At 40.6% G+C, this 20,869-nt stretch overlaps 1 pseudogene; it reads right to left on the minus strand.

The window, feature by feature from the left end:
- Positions 1 to 3,298: 3,298 nt before the first annotated feature.
- Positions 3,299 to 20,869, minus strand: part of LOC148011418 (PH, RCC1 and FYVE domains-containing protein 1-like) — a 122,874-nt pseudogene continuing 105,303 nt past the window's right edge.

The raw sequence follows: 20,869 nt of genomic DNA on the forward strand, positions 1-20,869 counted from the left end.
GCAAGAAATGCATTCTTCACTATAGCTAGTCACTTGAGCATTTTTAAAACTTATGACAAAATTGCTAAAAGCTTCCAATGGAAAGGCCTATGAAAGGATGTAAAAGATTTTTTTTTGAGCTGCGTGTCATGTCAACAAAACAAAGATAGCACCTTAAAACCATCTTGTTTACTGTAGCCATTGCCTATGCCTGAAGGCAAATGGACACATATCACTATGGACTTCATAACCGGCCTACTGGTGACCAAGAAGGGGTGGAACAACATCTATGTAGTTGTGGACAGACTCACCAAGGCAGCCCATTTCATTCCTACAAAGATTCAATATAGTGCTTCTCAAGTAGCTTACCAATTCATGGAACATGTTTTCAAATTACATGGCTTACCACAAGTCATTGTGCATGACCGAGATACTAAATTCATGAGCAATTTTTGGCAGGCAATTTTTAGCTCTATGGGCACTCAGTTAGCCCCTTCCACTGCTTATCATCCAAACAGACTGATGGCCAAACAAAGAGGGTTAACAAGTGGCTGGAAACTTACTTGAGGCATTTTTGTTATGATGTGCAAAATACTTGGGACTCGTGGTTGCATCTGGCTGAGTTTGCCTATAACAACTCTATACACTCTAGCATTGGAGTTTCACCATTCAAGGCATTGTATGGCTATAAGCTGCCCCTCCCCACAATTATCTTCAATGATAAAATAAACCCTCAAAGCAAGGAGGAATTGGGTAAAATGTAGGCCTTACTTCGGCAATGCAAAGTCAACTTGAAGAAAGCTCAGGATCAAATGAAGCTTTATGCTGATGACAAAAGAAGGGATGTTGAATTCCAAGAAGGGGATTTGGTGCTTTTGAAGGTGCCCAAGTCCAGATATGCCACCCTTAAGGATGGATCCATCAATAAGTTGGCACATAGGTTCTATGGACCATATCGGATTATCAAAAGAGTGGGAGACTTGGCATATCAGTTAGCACTACCGCCATCCACGAAAATTCATAATGTCTTCCATGTGAGCCAATTGAAGCCCTTCATTGGATCATCAGTGGATTATGTTGAGGAGTTACCACCGATAAATGAAGAAGGCATCATTCAATACATACCTGAGCAAATCATTGGACAAACGGAAAAGAAGCTTCGCTCTCGCTCCATCATGGAATACTTGATTAAGTGGCAAGGTTTGTCACTTGAGGAAGCTTCTTGGAGGTCAGCTTCAGTTTTGGAAGAGTTCCCATATCTATTAGAAGCAGATCTGGCTGAAATCTAGCTAACTATGGCCCTGTTTTCTCTCAGAATGATTGCAGACAGCTCTATGTTTCAAAGCAGATTTTACCCTGCACTATGGACAGCAAGGACACCATCCATGGACTGAAAGTACTCCTCAAGAGCTCCGTTTTGATATATCGCCCACCCCAATCGAAGTCTCCTACAAAAAGTTATGACAGATTTACTACAGCAGGGTCCTCTGGTAAACAGCTTGTTGTCCACTATCTGCAACTCACATTCACTCAAGATACTTGGGTCAAACTTCATTTTTATAATTTTCCAATAAGTTATGACAGATTTACTACAGCAGGGTCCTCTAGTAAATAGCTTGTTGTCCACTATCTGCAACTCACATTCACTCAAGATACTTGGGTCTAACTTCATTTTTATAATTTCCCAATAAGACCCATGTAACATACATACCCCAATGACCCGAGATACGCAATAATACCTCTTCATTCATTTGTATACCCATGTAATAATGCAGCAAAGTAGTACTCTGATCTACTCCTACCCAATTAGCATAAGTGCCCAATTTATTTTTAAGGGCAAAAACTTTCGGGTGGGGATGGAATGTGAGAGAGGGGGATTTAATAATGGGAATACTAGCTACACTGGCTAGTATATAAGGTGTTAGGGACTTGATTTTTCATCATCAGATTTTAATACAAGTCTCCTTTCATCTTCATCTCCTTCTCCAAGCTCTCATGGCTTCTTTCTCTCTCTTTCTGTCTTTCTCTCTTTTTCTAGTCTTTCTCTCTCCTTGTCACTCTCTTTCTCTCTCTTCCTGCAGTCTTTCTCTCTCTTCTGCACCCTCTCTCTCTCCTCTCCTTCTCTCTCTCCTGCCTCCTTCATTACACAACATGCATTAGAAAATATCAAATTCAGCATGTAATCACCACTTATTATCCCCTCCTCTCCCTACCATTTGTAATAAAACTAATCTAACTAGCCTAAACTAGCCTAGCTCCATGTCCAATCATGGATAAAGAAACAGGAAATCAACAAGATAAACTGAAAATGGAAAGAGACTAACCTTCATTAACATGGCAAGCTGCCATAGCTAAAAATGGAATACAAGAAAGAAAGTTACCTAAAACAAGATGTCTTCAAAATGATCAAGAGATAATGCTACATTTGGATGGCTGCCATTTTATATGTAAACCCTAACTAACCCCTAACTAACCCTAATTAAGGTTTCTTTACACATGTATGCCCTAATTCATAAAGGTATTTACAAAGGCAAAATAGGAGGGCAAAATTTCCTACATGACAAAACATCCCCTCCTGAAGAAGCTTTGTCCTCAAAGCTTGAAGTACAATGATTACAAGGATGGTAGCAGCTGAAACCCAAATGTAACTCCAAGAAAAGATCTTCAAAGGATAGTCTTCAACTTGTAGAAGAAACTACCATGAAATAGTGAACAGGCCTGGGTTAAATGGGTATGACCAATCCTGCCCATGATCCACATAAGCATCCTCATAGGCTCTCAGATCATAGGGAAAATAAAGATCATCATCATGAGCATAGATATCCTCATTTTGCATAATATCATCCAAGTAAGCATGATCTATGTCCACTGAAATACTATCAAAATCAAGATCAGTAAAATCCTTATGAGATATAGGCTGAAATGCATTGCTAAAACTGTGACGAATGTCCGAAAGCACAATTTGAAGAAGATTCCATGGTCCAAGAAGTTGATGACTGCCTGCATGTTGCTCATGCTGTCCATAGAAGGGCAGTGATAGTAAAAGAGTCATAACTTCTTAAATATAGCTCCAAATCCAACAAATGAGGTGTCATTTTGAAGAATACACCTAGAAGCATCATATCCAATCATCAAATGATGACTTTGATGATGTCAGACCATTTATTTTCATGACAGTAATTTAATACAGCAAGCTGTATTAAACAATGAGCTCATGCTTCTTCAACTGTTTTTTTTTTTTTCATAAACCATGTAAAAATCAATGAAGACAAGCTGTCAATCAAATTTGCATGTCAAGGGATGTCAAATCATCATCCAATCATCCATAATAACCTCCGGGATCATATGGAAATCCTCCAAAATAATGGTCACAACCTCTCGGGTCATATGGAAATCCATCCAAAATTTCATAAGCATCAAGATAAATCCCTAGATCATAAGGAAATGACACATCAAAGTCATATGTCATATCAGCCCCATAACCAAAATCATACTCAGTCGAAATGCCATCATAAGGTAGTCGCAGTCCATGATCATCTATGGGCTGATCATGATCAAGGATAGGCTGATACATGTCTTCATCATTACCCCATGATAACTCATCATCATGCACATATACATTGTCGTTCATATCTGCAACAAACTCTTCTTGTGCACTATCTTCATTTGAATCTGCATACTCTTGCTCTTCATCTTCAGCTGCATCATCTTGCTCTTCAACTTGGTCATTTGAATCATCTTCTTCTTCTTGATCTTCCAAGTATGCTTGCTCTTTACAAATTTCTGCATGCATTGCATTAAGAGACATTTCCCTAAGCTTTCCCACTACATTTTCAACTTTATTATCAACATCTTTATCCTCTTCTTGCTGTCCATGACAAACTTGCACTTCCACTTGAGATACATTTACATTAGAATCCTCCAATACAAGGGCTGTAGCAAAGTGACTATTCCTGCAGTAACTCTCATGATTAGGAGACCATTGGTGGACCCTCACATTTATAGCATATGAGTTGTCTTTTCATTTCCATCAGCTCTTGATGAGGTATAAGCTTTCTTCGGGTGCCAAAAGGAGTAGGCCATTCTAAGATAACTGAAATTCTAACATGCTGTGCCCTGCATACATTTGGATGACCAATAACATTCTTCTCTCCACATTTGTAGCATAGACCTCTAGAAGTGAGATCATCTAACATACGGCTTGATAAGTAGGTACCATGAACATTGTTGAAAGAGAAAGGACGAGTTAGTACTTCTTCTTCCTCATGATAATCCATGACATAAGCTGGCTATCCTTGGTACCCTGCATAGTGTGTGCCATAGGCATTATTTTCACCCATATCATGCTCATATGCATAAGATTGATGCTGCCCACCATTCATGCATAATGCATAAGCTTCATACTGCTCATATGGATCATTATATGCATGATTATCCACCCTTCCATCAAAATATCCATGTCTGTCTCCCATTTTATACATGCAGTCTGAGTATACAGCAGTGGAAAATCCTCAATAACTTGAGCTCCAATTGTCCAATTTGAGTGCTTTATGGCTTTGTTTGAAGCTTATACAATACTCTTTCAAATGAGCTATCAAGCTCTGCAAATGGATAAGTATAGACAATTCTAGAAATGCTTTTTTGTTGTCAGCCAGACACACCCTTGTTTCAAGTGTCTTTTGTACTTCTCATCAAAATTTGAACAAATATCCAACACCAAAACACTCAAAGGAGTAGGGAAGAGCTGTAGGGTATTGAAATAGATGAAAATAACCTCTGCAATTCCAAAACTGAAGCAAATCTTGCTTAAGAATACCCAAGAAATGGTCAATATGAATCCAAGTCAAGATTCACTGAAAAAGATTCTCTTTTGCCCATAGGAAAGCCAATGAACATATATGCCCTATCAATACCACTCCATACTCCAAAGTACAAAAATGTAGGGCTGAAATAGATTTCATTATACATTCATTGCATTTTCACCCCTGCATTACATATGCCCATTGGAGAGTACAACTTGCTACCAAATCCAATATCCCATCTTACTTGCCAAAATGCCATACATCATTGCCATCTTGCATACATTACATTGAACCACTTGTCCACGTGTAATTGCCACTGATCAATTAGTCGAGTACCTACTAGAATAAACCATAATAATGCAAGAACCAATGCTCTTCAAGCATAAAATGCCTTGCCCAGAGGATCAAACCATTCCATGAATATGGCATTGGAAAATTGCATCCCAAACTAATCAAGAGGCATTGATGGTGGGTGAAGAAGAAGTAGATGACTGTAGAAGATTTCTTGTAGACAGTAGGATTCCCAAAATACAGCAACTGCTTTAGGATTTCCTCAATCGGAAAGAGCTCTGCAAGAGCATCAACCCTGATGAGGCAGTTGCTTATGGTACTGCTGTCCAGGCTGCAATTCTTAGTGGTGAGGGAAATGATAAGGTGCGAGTCCTCCTCCTAAGAGGTTTGTTGTCGAGGAGATCTCCTCCATGGTCTTGATTAAAATGAAGGAGATAGGCCTTTCTAGGATGCACAGTGAAGAATGTCGTTGTCATAGTTTCAGCGAACAGATGCGATGAAGCAGTTTTTCTCTTCCTTTACTCTAAGCATTCGATCATGCTTCCGTTGCGTCCTGGGAGGGAGAAGTGAGGAAGCTTAACCCGTCTACAGGTTTTGCATTTGATAATCACTGGAAAAGGGCTTCAAAGCTTTAGGTCCATTTCGTATCCCTTTACATGACCTGCTAACCTTGCGTTTAGAGACGGCCATGAGCTTCATAAAAGTAGAGGGGAAAGGGGCCAGCTCTCTCACATCCAAAGCAACACACCCTAATCTAGTTGCTTCTGCTTGGAATAGTGACCATACGCATGATTTTTTCGATACAGAGAACAGCGCGGACTTCTCCTAGCTCGTGGATGGCACATGGGATTCTGGAAATGACGGCAAGATGCTCGCATTGATCACAGGACTTGGAGATTATCTTCCCATAGTGTGGACTTACAGAAATGATTTGTGCACACTGGAAATTTGTGGCTGTGCCACACGTGCACGAGCCCTTGCTGCAATGGCATCCAATCGAAGCTTTACTGCAGCCAGACAGACTGTGCTTCCTGGTACTTCGGGGAATCATAGTACTGTGTCCATAAAGCTTTTTGCTCCCAATATCTCTATTGTGGAAAAATCCAAGAACTTCTCACTGCCAAATGAGGTCGATGCTGGGGAGTTTGTGCATAAGTTCTTTGCTGATGTCCACAGTCTTCTATCACTTTGACTTAACCTTGGCAGAGAGCACAGCCGAGATCTGCTCCTGCTATTCGAGAAGAAACCCTAGCATAAGGGAGAAGGAATCTTCAGGTGCAAACAACGCAGAATCAGCTTGCCTTATTGTTGAAGAAAAACGAGATCAATCATGGTTAAAATGGGGCTCCATAGAGAGCTTATAAGCTATAGATTCAAGCGCAAGGTACCATGGAAACCATTGGAGTCAAGCAAGGAGCCAAGGTAGTGAAATGGAAGAAGATTTCTTGCACAATAGCTTCAATGGAAGCTTGAAGAGAGAGAAAGAAACCTGTCCGTTCCAAGAAAGTGGTGAAAGTTTTACCCTTTTCCAAATGCCTGTAGCCTTCTTTTTGCCAAAAGACCTCCAGAAAGGCCTCAAAATGGACCACGACCTAACAAAGTTAGTTGGAGTCTGCCATTATCCATTGGATCATGCCAAGAACCTACATCTTGACCAAGATCATACCAAGAACCACCTTCTTGACACAATTCTAACCACAGTTTACTGTGCAAGTCACCCCCGGTCAACTAGACACAGAAATCCATGGTTCTAACCAAACCAAACCGTACTGTAATCAAATTGTACATGCTGTAGCCAAATTGTACATGGACAATGACCTCCCCAGCAAGGTCATAATCATGAAAATGATGGAATTAAAGCATGCCTTGGATCAAAGAAAGGCTCTGATACCAATGTAATAAAACTAATCTAACTAGCCTAAACTAGCCTAGCTCCATGTCCAATCATGGATAAAGAAACAGGAAATCAACAAGATAAACTGAAAATGGAAAGAGACTAACCTTCATTAACATGGCAAGCTGCCATAGCTAAAAATGGAATACAAGAAAGAAAGTTACCTAAAACAAGATGTCTTCAAAATGATCAAGAGATAATGCTACATTTGGCTGGCTGCCATTTTATATGTAAACCCTAACTAACCCCTAACTAACCCTAATTAAGGTTTCTTTACACATGTATGCCCTAATTCATAAAGGTATTTACAAAGGCAAAATAGGAGGGCAAAATTTCCTACATGACACCATTTAGGGTTGTACATTTGGTAGTAGAGAGTGTTTTGATGTGTTTTTCTTTATAAAGAGTGATAAATACTCACTTTAATATAAATATAGAGCTAAATCAAGGTAAACCTCATGCTTCAGCCTTACCATACATTCACAATCACTTTTTTTTAAAAAAAGCGTAAAACATCTATTTTTATCCATTTTTTCTATTTTTTCTAATTTATTTACCAATAAGTACTTATAGTTTTTGATTTTCTAATGTGACCTAGTTAAACTTGTTGAAAATTATTTTTATCCTCATTTTACTGGATGAGAACACCATCAACACATTTAAATTCTTAAAAATCTATGATTTACCCTAAAACCGCAAGTTGGTGGATTTTTCATGTTTATAATCAAATCAATGGATGACTAATTCTTGCAGATTTTCTTAATATTTCTCATTTAAAAAATCATTGAAAAGTAAAAAAACATTTTTAACCATTTGCAATTAAGATCTATCATAAAACAATAAAATTTATCACTTACTCAAAAAACAGTGCTTTATCTCACACCTATCTCATATTTGGAAGGCCACTGATACTCATTAACAACTGCTAACACTCCTCCAAACATCGATCTATGCTACACCATGTCTTAGCATCATCTCTTAATTGAAATCTCTCAAATCAGCCCATCCCCTTCTCTCATAGAATAAGGCATAAAACTAAGTACTAAGAGGAGAGAGAAAGACTTAAATTGGATCTTTTTATTCATGGCTCTGTTTCTCAGGAGATGTCAGGCAATCTGAAGCAAAAAAATGGTGGATCGCATGCCTCTCTCCATTCATGCTACTTCTATGAAAATTACAGAATGCCCAAAATCATCAAATCGATGAGGTGCAAAAAAAATTACACCCCCTGGCTTCCAATCGTCAAGTTTTTGAGTTTTTAAGCTTTAAACCTTATTTATAAAATAATGTGTTTACATCTTGTATGTTCACACTGTCTGGCAAGTGGTTTCATCTTCCTTGATGGTGCAAACAGCCTCGAAATCACGATCTGACTGGACAACTAGATTCATAACATCTAAATCTATCAATCTAGCCTTTGTTGTGTTTTTTTCAGCCCCCAGATCCTGTAGCTACTTTATAATGTAAAACTTTGCAGCGATTAAATGGGGGATTAAATGGACTCTAATCAACAAACAGAGACTTGCTTGGGTTCTTGGTGGTCGAAATCTATCTAGGAAAACTATAGCTCATCAATCCAAAACCGTTTCATTTTCCACAAAAAATTGCTCTTTATATCTCCCAATGTCTTTTTCACATTGACTCGGGCTCCAAAAATCTACTCTCACCTCCAATCCACAAATTGATCTACACATAAATAAACCATAAAGAGCATAAATTTGCTTCAAAGAATAATACACAACAAAACACAAACACGCCTCTCACCGTACCCCATGACCAAATCAAAGTATAAAGACCGCAAGGGATAGGCCAAGTATAATCTAATAGAGATGTAGAGCTAGTTGGGAACCAACTCCTCCAGCACAAATATACCAAAAAGAACTATCAAAGGAGTCATACTAAGTGACCAGGACAACTAGACCAAGAATTCCCAATAGGTGAGGACTCCTATAGCCTAGTCTTGCATTTTTAGATCATTTTAATTTACCACTTTTTGATACTCCTGAACTTGATACTCCAGCATGTAAAAAAAAGGAGGGAGCTAAGTGTATTGTGACCCAAGGAGAATAGGGCATCAACTTGAGGTCCTATCTTAGTACCCAAGAATCTACCAAGAGCTTACAAGGCAACACTAAATCCTCTTCTTTCGATCACTTTTATTTTTGCTCCAATCATCCTTATTTTGTCCAGCTAGACATCACCCCCAGGAAGATAAGGCATCTACTACCACGAGTCAAAGACTTGTCCCTAGGAATCCACTAGGCCTTTGCAAGGAAATTGATATTTGCTTTTGAGATTTTTCTTTCATTTCATATTTTTTTCAGGGGTGAGAACTCCTTTTTATACGCCTCTATATAATATAATATTTAAATATATGCATTCTTTCTTCTCTTTCTTTTATTTGGAAGGCTTCTTATCTACCTCACAACTAGCATGGACTCATAGAAACAATTGCCTAGTAGGATAGAAAATGTAACGTGTCCACTAGCATTATCCAGGACATGTCTTCGCAGTCCATCGGAAAGGATGTCTAGAAAGCTCCACCCGGCACTCCCATGGAATGTTACGGGTTTTGTGATCTAGGGCTTCCTGCGTCTGCCACGTAGCGGAAGTATTCTAGCTGTTCCCACTTAGGATCGGCCGGAATTAGGGTTTTCCTGATTGGTCATCACCTAACAGCAACTAGCGTCGGACCCAAGCGAACGACTTTACGCAGAAACGCAAGGTCCGAAGCGGATTCATGCTGCACTTGGTTCAAGGAGAATGGGAAACGAGAGGGAGGCAAAGCTCAACCTCTCTGCCATAAGGTATAGTCCCATTCCGTTCCCCTAAAACAACGTAAATCGGGTAAGACATAACTCTAGGTCATCACTTTCGTTATTTGTTTCCTTTGACGATCATCCCGCTGTTCTTCGAGATTTTGAGAAAAGTTTCCGGCTAATCGGGACCACCCAATCATAAGACGGACCCATGGCCCATCCTCGGCACTTTCCTCGGTTTGTTTTAGTTATGTAATTATCTAACACATTAATTTGACATGTAACAATCAGCTTCTTTAATTAATCTGTTAAGAACTGGTTCCTTCACGTAATCTTATCACATGACATAGAGAAATAGTATCAAACAAGTTCTTTCTTAACATAACATAATTCTTATCTTTGAAATACAAGGAATTCCAGTCGTAGGCTTGTCCACAATCCACCCGAAGGCCATCCAGTAATCCACAGGGATCACTAATCCAAGCTTCTACTCGTAGACTAGTATGCGGGCCTCGAGATCCAATCGCGAGTCACGTTAGCCTCTTGTGCAGGACCCCAAAGGTGAGGGATTTATGGCCAGAGCCCCCGCTGGCACCCAAGCGTCCTCCTACTCCAAGTAGAGCTCGACGGAGAGACCTCTCGCGGCGGGTTTGGTCCACGTTCCCGGTGCAGTCAACAACCCCCTTGGTTAGGGTCAGGCAGGCAGTCGAGGGTAACTGAAACTGCCTCTCCCTTCAGGCCTTCAACCTGAAGTATAGATATTCATTTAATTTGTAATTCATAAATCAAACAGTGCTCTGAAATCTCTAGCAAGCACAAACATTTCCATTAATTGACCTTGTTGTTTGGCAAACTGTTAAGGAATGATTCTTTCCTTTCGAATGCATTAGCACTCGTTCCAAGGTGTCTTGCAACTTGGCAAGATCCCTTATATTCTGGGTTAGGGCGTACCTTATTAACCCAACTTGGTCAACCCTAAAGTTCATTGGATACTTTAGTTTCCGGTTTTTAACTTTCCTTATTTAGAAGGATATCAAAGAATACATCCTTTTGCAAGATAACTTGTGTAAGGATCCGCCATCCTTGTTGAGGGTATTTAACCTTTCTTCTTGTGAATCAATCACAAGACTATATGACTTCGTACTTGCTGCGCAAGTCCTCCATTGTAATATACGATGAAATAATCTGTTTTAGTTTCTTTAAGCTGACGTTTGTCGGACCTAGGGTCTCTTTTTAAGAACCTCAGGGACAAACCCTAGTTCTTTTACATTTACGAATTTATTGACCCTACAATCAGGGAAGATAGTCAAGTGTTTAAGGTATAAACGTTTCTTGGTCTTTAAATCATTTCCAAGGCATACTTTGCAGCATAAGTATTTCTAAGTTTACATTAATTTGGTTATCTTTTAGAAGGTAATATTGAGATCACCTCGGCACGATTTGTTATCCTTGTGACAATTGATTTTTGAGTCCTAAACTTTAATGCTTTGAGGTTAAGTGAATTCAATTAATCTTACTTTTTCCTTGCAAATGAAACTCATGCCAAATAATAATCTTTTCCTTGCTAAGATATGCAATTAGCAATGATAACTTCCTAAAATTCAAGCAACGTAAGAAACCTTTCATGAATTTCATCTTCTACAATGATTCATTGCAAAAAGGAATAGGGGCTAATGGTGCAAGATGCAGTTTTTATACCTTCAAGATTTAACCGAAATATACTACTATAGTAGGTAGATAATCTTGCTCGTAATTCGTTTCAATTCATGATGCTATTCGAAGGAACTATGTTTTATACAATATCATTTTTGTATGTTCAATTAAACAAAACTCCTTCATCGTAAATAACTCGAATTCATCTTTGCGTGATTGAATTAAAATCAATATAAAACCAAGAAGGAAAAACCTGGTTTTGGGGTGAGATATCCACATGGATACCGGGAGATGACCCTCCCGCAGCTACTCCTTGGACTTTCTTAGGTGGCATGCAGTTCGAACGTGAAGGCAACTTTTACTTTTTCTTTCGGATCTCCACTGTCTCTCTTTCGAGGCAAGGAACCATTTAAATGATTGACCACGAGAAGGAATAATAAGACCTTAAGGTTCTTAGCTTCTTCGGAGAGGTAAATATTTATGAAGCCTAAGAAGGCCCTATAAGGTATATACACGGTAAAAAAAGTTATGGGCGAGTGTGGCTTCGTAGCCACATGAACCTTTGGAGAACTTTGGGCTTGGGGTAAAAGGTATAGAAAGGGAATTTTTATAGCAGTAAAGGTTTTTTTTTTTGGGATTTTAACTCGGAGTGATAGGGGAAAGTGAAGGATGAAAGCTTCTAGCACTGGGGGGGGGAAAAAGGTATGTAAGGAAAAGGGGACACGGGGGTTAGAAAGAGCTTAGGGGGGTATGTTAAAAGGAATATGGGGGTGAAATACGAGCTCACAAGAAGGGACTTATAACTTTAAGTACGGGGAAGGGATTTGTGGGTTATGAGGCCAAGGGGTGTGGGGGGTTTAACAGCCCCTCGGGAAGGGGTTAAGGCCTTAAGACCGGGACGGGGTGAAGGGATTTCTAAGGGTTAGAACGGGGAGGGGGAAAAAGGGTAAGGAAAGGGTATAGGAAGGGGCTTGAGGATTTTTAAAAAAAACCCGCGGGGGGGAGGGAAAATAAGAGAATAGAAGGGATATGAGTGGGGTGAAAGGGGGCTTAATTAGCCCCCCCTTAGGAAGCTTCCACTAGGAAGCTTTCTTGACGTGGCAGGGGAGTAACCAGCTGTCCGACGGCTATGAGGCGGCAGCGAGTTCTTCCACGAGCTTTGACAGCGATGTGACACTGATGCTCTCCCCTCCTCTACGTCCGTCGGTAGTATGGCAGCATCGACGTCGTTCTTCCCTCCCCCCACTCTGGTAACGGCAGGGCGTCCACTTCCACCACCGCGCAATCGAACACGAGTAGCTCTCCCTCTCTCCTTTCTCCTCGTGCGTTCAGTAGGATATGGCAGCCTTTCGATCGTTCTCCCATCCCTAATTATATAGGGAAGGGGAGGGAATCCTCTCCCCCTCGACTTGTCCCCAATGCATGAAGATGGAGCCGAGCAAGCTCCAGCGAGGAGCTTGCTAGCTCCTCCATCCCCCCTCTCCCGCTCCAGCTCGATACGCCGCCGCGCGAGAACGTGAAATTTTTTTTAAAAAAATACATATATTTGATATATTACATTCTCCCCCCCTTAGAGGAATCGAGATATCCTCATCTCAAGATAAACTAGGGATATTGATGGTTGAGAGTGTCTTCTTCTATCCAAGTGGCATCCTCTTCGAGATAATCTTTCCACTGGACAAGGCATTCTCTCAAGGTTCTGGATCTTAACTGTCTCTCCCTAACATCTAAGATCCTATCAGGCCTTAGCTCAAGGACTCCTTGGCTAGGCATTACAATTTGTTGGTCATCAAGTACATGGTTAGGGTTGGGTACATATTTTTTCAATAGGCTGATATGGAATACATTGTGAACCTTTAGGTTCTCAGGGAGTTGCAATCTATAAGCATTGGGTCCTAGGCATTTGAGGATTTTGTATGGCCCACAATACCTTGGACTTAGCTTCTTGCAATCTCCTAGGGATAGAGAACTCTTTCTAGGGCGTATGTGAATGAAGACCATGTCTCCTTCTTCGAAGACTCTTTCTTGACGCTTCAAATTCGCGTATGCCTTCTGTCTATCCTTGGCCGCTTGTATGTCTTGTCTTATTGACTTTATTTGATTATGCATGTCTTCCAACATCTGTCTTGACACTTCAACCCTTAGGGTTGGATCAGAAAAGTTTAGGGGACTTCGACAATCATGACCATACAATGCTTGAAAAGGAGTCATCTGAATGCTCTGCTGGTATGAAGCATTATACGCAAATTCAAGCAAAGTCAAGTATTGAATCCACCTTTTCGGCTCTCGACAGCAGTATGCTCTAAGCATATCCTCGATGACTTGATTTACTCGCTCTGTTTGGCCATCAATTTGGGGATGGTAGGCGGTACTAAAACAGAGTTGAGTCCCAATAGCTTCAAATATAGCTCTCCAGAAGTGTGATGTGAAGAGAGAATCTCGATCACTAATGATTCTTCTGGGTAAACCATGTAACTTGAATATCTCCTTGATAAACAATCTTGCAATGTCGGAGGCTTTATAGTTTGTCTTTACTCGAATCAGGTGTGCAACCTTGGTAAGCATGTCAACCACAACCATGATGGAATTGTATCCTCCCTGGACTTGGGGTAAGACAACCAATCAGTGACATATTTGAGAACGTCACCTTTGAGCCTCTCCCAATGGTAGCTCTTCCTAACTGCGTTAAGAGTCTTAGCATAGCGAGGATGTCCTGGAAAGGGGAATCATGAGCTTTCCACATTATCTTCTGCTTAAGTGACTGGCTTGCTAGTATACACAGCTTGTTCTGTAGTAGACAAGTCCATTATCAATGGAAAATTCCTGATACTTAGCTTGCAACTTTTGATTTTGCTCCTCGGTAGATATTTCCTTTAGCATTGTTTGGTAGGCCAAATCATGGCATGCTTCCTCTCTAGCTAATTCAAGTATAGGGTTGTTTGGCATAGACACTTTTGTAGCTAGAGATCTGGCCGTTGACGGATTCTGCAAGATTAGGGAATTTAGGAATGCCTTGCGACTAAGTGCATCGGCAACTACATTCTCTTTCCCTGGTTGGTACTTGATTTCAAAATCATATTCCTTCAACACTACAATCCACCGACGTTGCCTCATGTCGAGCTTGTTCTGGGTAAAGATCCATTTGAGGCTCTTATGGTCGGTTACTAGAGTAAACTTGTTACCCAACAGGTAGTGTCTCCAAAGTTTTAGAGCATGGATGACAGCTAGTAATTCCAGATCATGCGTAGCATAATTCTTTTCATGGCTCTTCAATTTCCTTGAAGAGTATGCTACTGGATGACCTTCCTGGATAAGTACACACCCCAAAGCAAGAATGCAAGCATCTGTTACTACCTCGAACTCTTTATTGAGGTCTCAAAGTTTTAGAATAGGTGCTGATACCAAACCTTGCTTCAATTTGTCGAAGCTATTCTGTTCGGGAGTTGACCATGTAATGGAAGTCTGCTTCTTTAGTAAATCCGTCAGAGGTGCTGCAATCAAAGCATAGTTTTTGATGAAGACCCTATACCATCCTGTCAATCCAAGAAAGCTGCGTATTTCTTTGACAGATACTGGTGTTGGCCATTCAAGTACATCTCTGACCTTGGCAGGGTCTACTGATATTCCTTCTGATGATACTATGAATCCCAGATATTCAATCTGACGCTTGAAGAATGCACACTTCTTCATTTTTGCATATAGATTATGTGACCTCATTGTCTCAAGGACAATTCGAAATTGAGGTTCATGATATTCTTCCTGTTTAGAATAGATTAAAGTGTCATCGAAGAAGACAAGCACGAAATCATCAAGATATGGCCTAAAAATATCCTGCATTAATCTATTGAAGGTAGCAGGTGCATTCGTAAGCCCGAATGACATAACCAAGAACTCAAAGTGCCCATATCTTGTATTGAAGGCCGTCTTTGGGATATCTTCTTCCTTGGTCCTTATCTGATAGTAACCTGATCTGAGATCAATCTTGGAAAAGATCTTTGCACCCTGAAGACGATCAAGAAGCTCATCTATTCTAGGAATAGGATACTTGTTCTTGACTGTTGATTGATTCAACCCTCGGTAATCAATACATAGTCGAAGTGTCCCATATTTCTTTTTCTAGAATAGTACTGGAGCTCCCCACGGTGAATTTCTAGGTCAGATGTAGCCCTAATCTAACAGTTGCTTGAGTTGTTTCTTCAACTCTATTGCTTCTGGTATGGACATTCTATAAAGTCTCTTTGCAATTGGTGCAGCTCCAGGCACTAACCTAATCTCATGATCCACTTCTCTTTGAGGCGGAAGTTCAATCAACTCTTCAGGGAATACGTCTGCGTATTCCTTTAGCCAAGAAGGCCCTTCATGAGACTCTTGCTTTTGATCTAACTTGTTGAGTTTGATCAAGTAAACCGGTAATCCTTTTCTGACTTCTTTTATGATTTGAGATACTTTGGCCAATTGGATTCTTGGCACTCCTGCCTCACCTTGAGTTGTGACAAATTCCCTTTCAGAGTTTCGAAAGGAAACTTGACCCTTTCCACAGTAAATGTGGGCATCGTTGGGCTTAAGCCAATCCATTCCGAGTAGACACTCATGGATACCTAAATTCATGACTCTGAGTTTGACTGAAGTCTTCTTTCCTCCCAGAAAGAATTCCACCTTAGTAGTTTGCCTAGTACAAGTTACCTCATGACCATTTGCCAATTCCACAAGCAGGGTAGGTGCTTCTACTGTGGCTATTCCTAATCTTATTGCACATGCTCGTGAGATAAAGGAATGTGTACTGCCACAATCAATCAAGGTTTTGAAACCTTTACCTTGATAGTTCGACGGTGTCTGAATCACCGAGAACTGGCGATTCGGCCCTTTCTTGTGTAAAGCGGCATGGACTATCGCTCTTTCAAATTCTGCTTCCATGGTCGGATCTTCCTCTTCTTCTTCTTCGCATCTTTGCCTATTGGCAATGCAGGCGGTTCTTCCTCTTCCTCGGGTAGCGGCTCCTTGACCACGGCCTGTTCCTTGAAAAGGCGCTTGGCGATGTCCTCCACCAAGCTTGGGATATTGCCTCTTGAAGTGACCGGGTTCATTGTAGTGGAAACAACGGAGGTTTCGACCATTACTTTGAGTAGGAACAAAGTTGTTGACGTTATTCGTCCTTGCTTTCTTTCTTTTTCCCTGATTATGACCTTGTACTCTCTTCATTTGAGGTCTAAATGCTCCTATGTTTGGGTCATTATAAGACCAAGTTTTGTTACCCCTTGGTCTAGCTTGCACCTCTTGAATTATAGGCGCCGCTCGAATGAGTGCATCCTAAAGATCTGATGGACGCATAGATTCGAGACGGGTATTTACTGGTGGATTTAGGCTCACACAAAATTTGGACACGTGTTGTGTCATGTCCATCTGTGGCGCATACTTTAAAAGTGAAACGAATTTAGAGTAGTATGCATCAAGAGTGAGTTTTAGCTCGTAGAACTCATTCATTTTCTACGTGCGATATGCAGGTGGTAAGTATCTTCCCTGCACGGCTTTCTTCAGCTTCTCCCAAGTAACGGTTCCCTTTGCGATCCTTTGATCCCTGCACCATTGCTTCCACCAAAGTCTGGCTTTGCCTGTGAGCTTTAACTTGGCAAGCATAGCCTGATTGGTGGGTGCAGTACCGACTGCTTCGAAGTAATTCTTCCATGGATTCAATCCAAATTTCAGCATCAGCCTGGACGAATCTGCCTCTCCTGTCAAACTCGGGTGGCTTAATCTGCTTGAGAAGGAACTTCTTCTCTTGGATCACAGCAGTACTTGATATAGGAGACGAATTAGGAACCTATACCTGGGGTTATGCCTGAATAAAGGTTTTCTTAATGTTATTATACGATAATCGACGTTAGCTTATATGACATCTTTAATTCGGCTATCTCATAAACAATGTAGCTACTTAACTTTTTATCAACTCTTATACACAATCAGACATTGATAAAAAGAAGTATTTATTTGTATTTACATGGGCATAGCCCTTTCGAATACAACGTTTCCTGTGATGATAAGTCAATTGTTACATTTAGTTTGGGGAGAACAACGTTGTATTGCATTTATCTACAGGAACTGTGTAATAGTAGGGTTTTGGGTCATGGATCTTCAGGAATTGATAAGTCATTGGGAGTTTAGGATATCCTTTCCGTTGGAATCCATACTTCTCATGGCGGCCCAACACTTTAATCCTGTCGGCGGGGATTACACAGGTTACTTTCTCATATACATATGAGTTTATTTCAACCCTCCGACCTCAAATATGTAAAGTTGAATTTACATGAGCTAAAACAAAAACGAACAACTTCACGACTTTCAAGTCTTCCAACCACTTGATCCTTTTTAAGTTGGTCTGTAGATAAGCAAACCGGTGGGCAGCTATATAATAGATTCCTGAAGCACCCGTCCATCCTTGTTCCATGTACAAAGGTGATGGATTATAGATCTGCTCCAGGATGTTCATCATCCCAATTCTTTGTCTATAAAGCGGAGAATGCATTGCAGTCATAAACATGACCCAAAATACCAAAAACTTGTTCCATGCTTCATAATTCTGCAAGACAGTGTTGAAGGTAAGGAAATGTTTAGACAACAACAATTTCTTTACTTTCTTTTATTGAGATCTCATAAAAACAATTCCGTTGTTGGTCGGCTCTGATACCAACTGTAACGTGTCCACTAGCATTATCCAGGACAAGTCTTAGCCGTCAATCGGAAAGGATGTCTACAAAGCTCCGCCTGGCACTCCCATGGAACGTTACGGGTTTTGCGATCTAGGGCTTCCCGCTTCTGCCACATAGCGGATGTATTCTGGTCGTTCCCACTTAGGATCGATCGGAATTAGGGTTTTCTTGATTAGTCATCACCTAACAGCAACTAGCGTCAGACCCAAGCGAACTACTTTACGTAGAAACGCCAGGTCTGAAGCGGATTCACGCTGCACTTGGTTCAAGGAGAATGGGAAACGAGAGGGAGGCAAAGCTCAACCTCTCTGCCATAAGGCATAGTCCCATTCCATTCCCCTAAAACAACGTAAATCGGGTAAGACGTAACTCTAGGTCATCGCTTTCGTTATTCGTTTCCTTTGACGATCATCCCACTGTTCTTCGAGATTTTGAGAAAAGTTCCCGGCTAACCGGGACCACCCAACCGTAGGACGGACCCATGGCCCATCCTCCGCACTTTCCTTGGTTTGTTTTAGTTATGTAATTATCTAACACATTAATTTAACATGTAACAATCAGCTTCTTTAATTAATCTGTTAAGCACTGGTTCCTTCACGTAATATTATCACGTGACATAGAAAAACAGTATCAAATAAGTTCTCTATTAACATAACATCATTCTTATCTTTGAAATACAAGGACTTCCGGCCGTAGGCTTGTCCATAATCCAACCGAAGGCCATCCAGTAATCCACAGGGATCACTAATCCAAGCTTCTGCCTGTAGACTAGTATGCGGGCCTCGAGATCCAATCCCGAGTCACGTTAGCCTCTTGTGCAGGACCCGGAAGGCGAGGGATTTACGGCCAGAGCCCCCGCTGGCACCCAAGCGTCCTCCTACTCCAAGTAGAGCTCGACGGAGAGACCTCTCGCGGCGGGTTTGGTCCACGTTCCCGGTGCAGTCAACAACCCCCTTGGTTAGGGTTAGGCAGGCAGTCGAGGGTAACTGAAACTGCCTCTCCCTTCAGGCCTTCAACCTGAAGTATAGATATTCATTTAATTTGTAATTCATAAATCAAACAGTGCTCTGAAATCTCTAGCAAGCACAAACATTTCCATTAATCGACCTTGTTGTTTGGCAAACTGCTAAGGAATGATTCTTTCCTTTCGAATGCATCAGCACTCGTTCCAAGGTTTCTTGCAACTTGGCAAGATCCCTTATATTCTGGGTTAGGGCATACCTTATTAACCCAACTTGGTCAACCCTAAAGTTCATTGGATACTTTAGTTTCCGGTTTTTAACTTTCCTTATTTAGAAGGATATCAAAGAATACATCCTTTTGCAAGATAACTTGCGTAAGGATCCGCCATCCTTGTTGAGGGTATTTAACATTTCTTCTTGTGAATCAATCACAAGACTATATGACTTCGTACTTGCTGCGCAAGTCCTGCATCGTAATATACAATGAAATAATCCATTTTAGTTTCTTTAAGCTGACGTTTGTCGGACCTAGGGTCTCTTTTTAAGAACCTGAGGGACAAACCCTGGTTCTTTTACATTTACGAATTTATTGACCCTACAATCAGGGAAGATAGTCAAGTGTTTAAGGTACAAACATTTCTTGGTCTTTAAATCATTTCCAAGGCATACTTTGCAGCATAGGTATTTCTAAGTTTACATTAATTCGGTTATCTTTTAGAAGGTAATATTGAGATCACCTCGGCACGATTTGTTATCCTTGTGACAATTGATTTTTAAGTCCTAAACTTTAATGCTTTGAGGTTAAGTAAATTCAATTAATCTTCCTTTTTCCTTGCAAAAAAACCTCATGCCAAATAACAATCTTTTCCTTGCTAAGATATGCAATTAGCAATAATAACTTCTTAGAATTCAAGCAACGTAAGAAACCTTTCATGAATTTCATCTTCTACGATGATTCGTTGCAAAAAGGAGTAGGGGCTAATGGTGCAAGATGCAGTTTTTATACCTTCAAGTTTTAACCGAAATATACTACTATAGTAGGTAGATAATCTTGCTCGTAATTCGTTTAGATGCATGATGCTATTCAAAGGAACTATGTTTTATACAATATCATTTTTGCATGTTCAATTAAACTAAACTCCTTCATCGTAAATAACTCGAAAAAAAAATATCTTATCCCTAACAATTCATCTTTGCGTTATTGACTTAAAACCGATATAAAACCAAGAAGTAAAAACCTAGTTTTGGGGTGAGATATCCACATGGATACCGGGAGATGACCCTCCCGCAGCTACTCCTTGGACTTTCTTAGATGGCATCGCAGTTCGAACGTGAAGGCAGCTTTTACTTTTTCTTTCGGATCTCCACTGTCTCTCTTTTGAGGCAAGGAACCATTTAAATGATTGACCACGAGAAGGAATAATAAGACCTTTAGGTTCTTAGCTTCTTTGGAGAGGGAAAGATTTATAAAGCCTAAGAAGGCCCTATAAGGTATATACACGGTAAAAAAAGTTATGTTGGAGTGTGGCTTCATAGCCACATGAACCTTTGGAGAACTTTGCGCTTGGGGTAAAAGGTATAGAAAGGGAATTTTTATAGCAGTAAAGGTTTTTTTTTTTTGGATTTTAACTCGGAGTGATAGGGGAAAGGTGAAGGATAAAAGCTTCTAGCACCGGGGGGGGGGAAAGGTATGTAAGGAAAAGGGGACACGAGGGTTAGAAAGGGCTTAGGGGGGTATGTTAAAAGGAATATGGGGGTGAAATACGGACTCACAAGAAGGGACTTTTAACTTTAAGTACAAGGAAGGGATTTGTGGGTTATGAGG

The sequence above is a fragment of the Lygodium microphyllum genome, chromosome 28, assembly GCF_053477565.2.
Source record: "Lygodium microphyllum isolate KBCC chromosome 28, Lygodium_microphyllum_v1.1.10, whole genome shotgun sequence".
In the NCBI taxonomy this organism is placed as follows: Eukaryota; Viridiplantae; Streptophyta; class Polypodiopsida; order Schizaeales; family Lygodiaceae; genus Lygodium; species Lygodium microphyllum.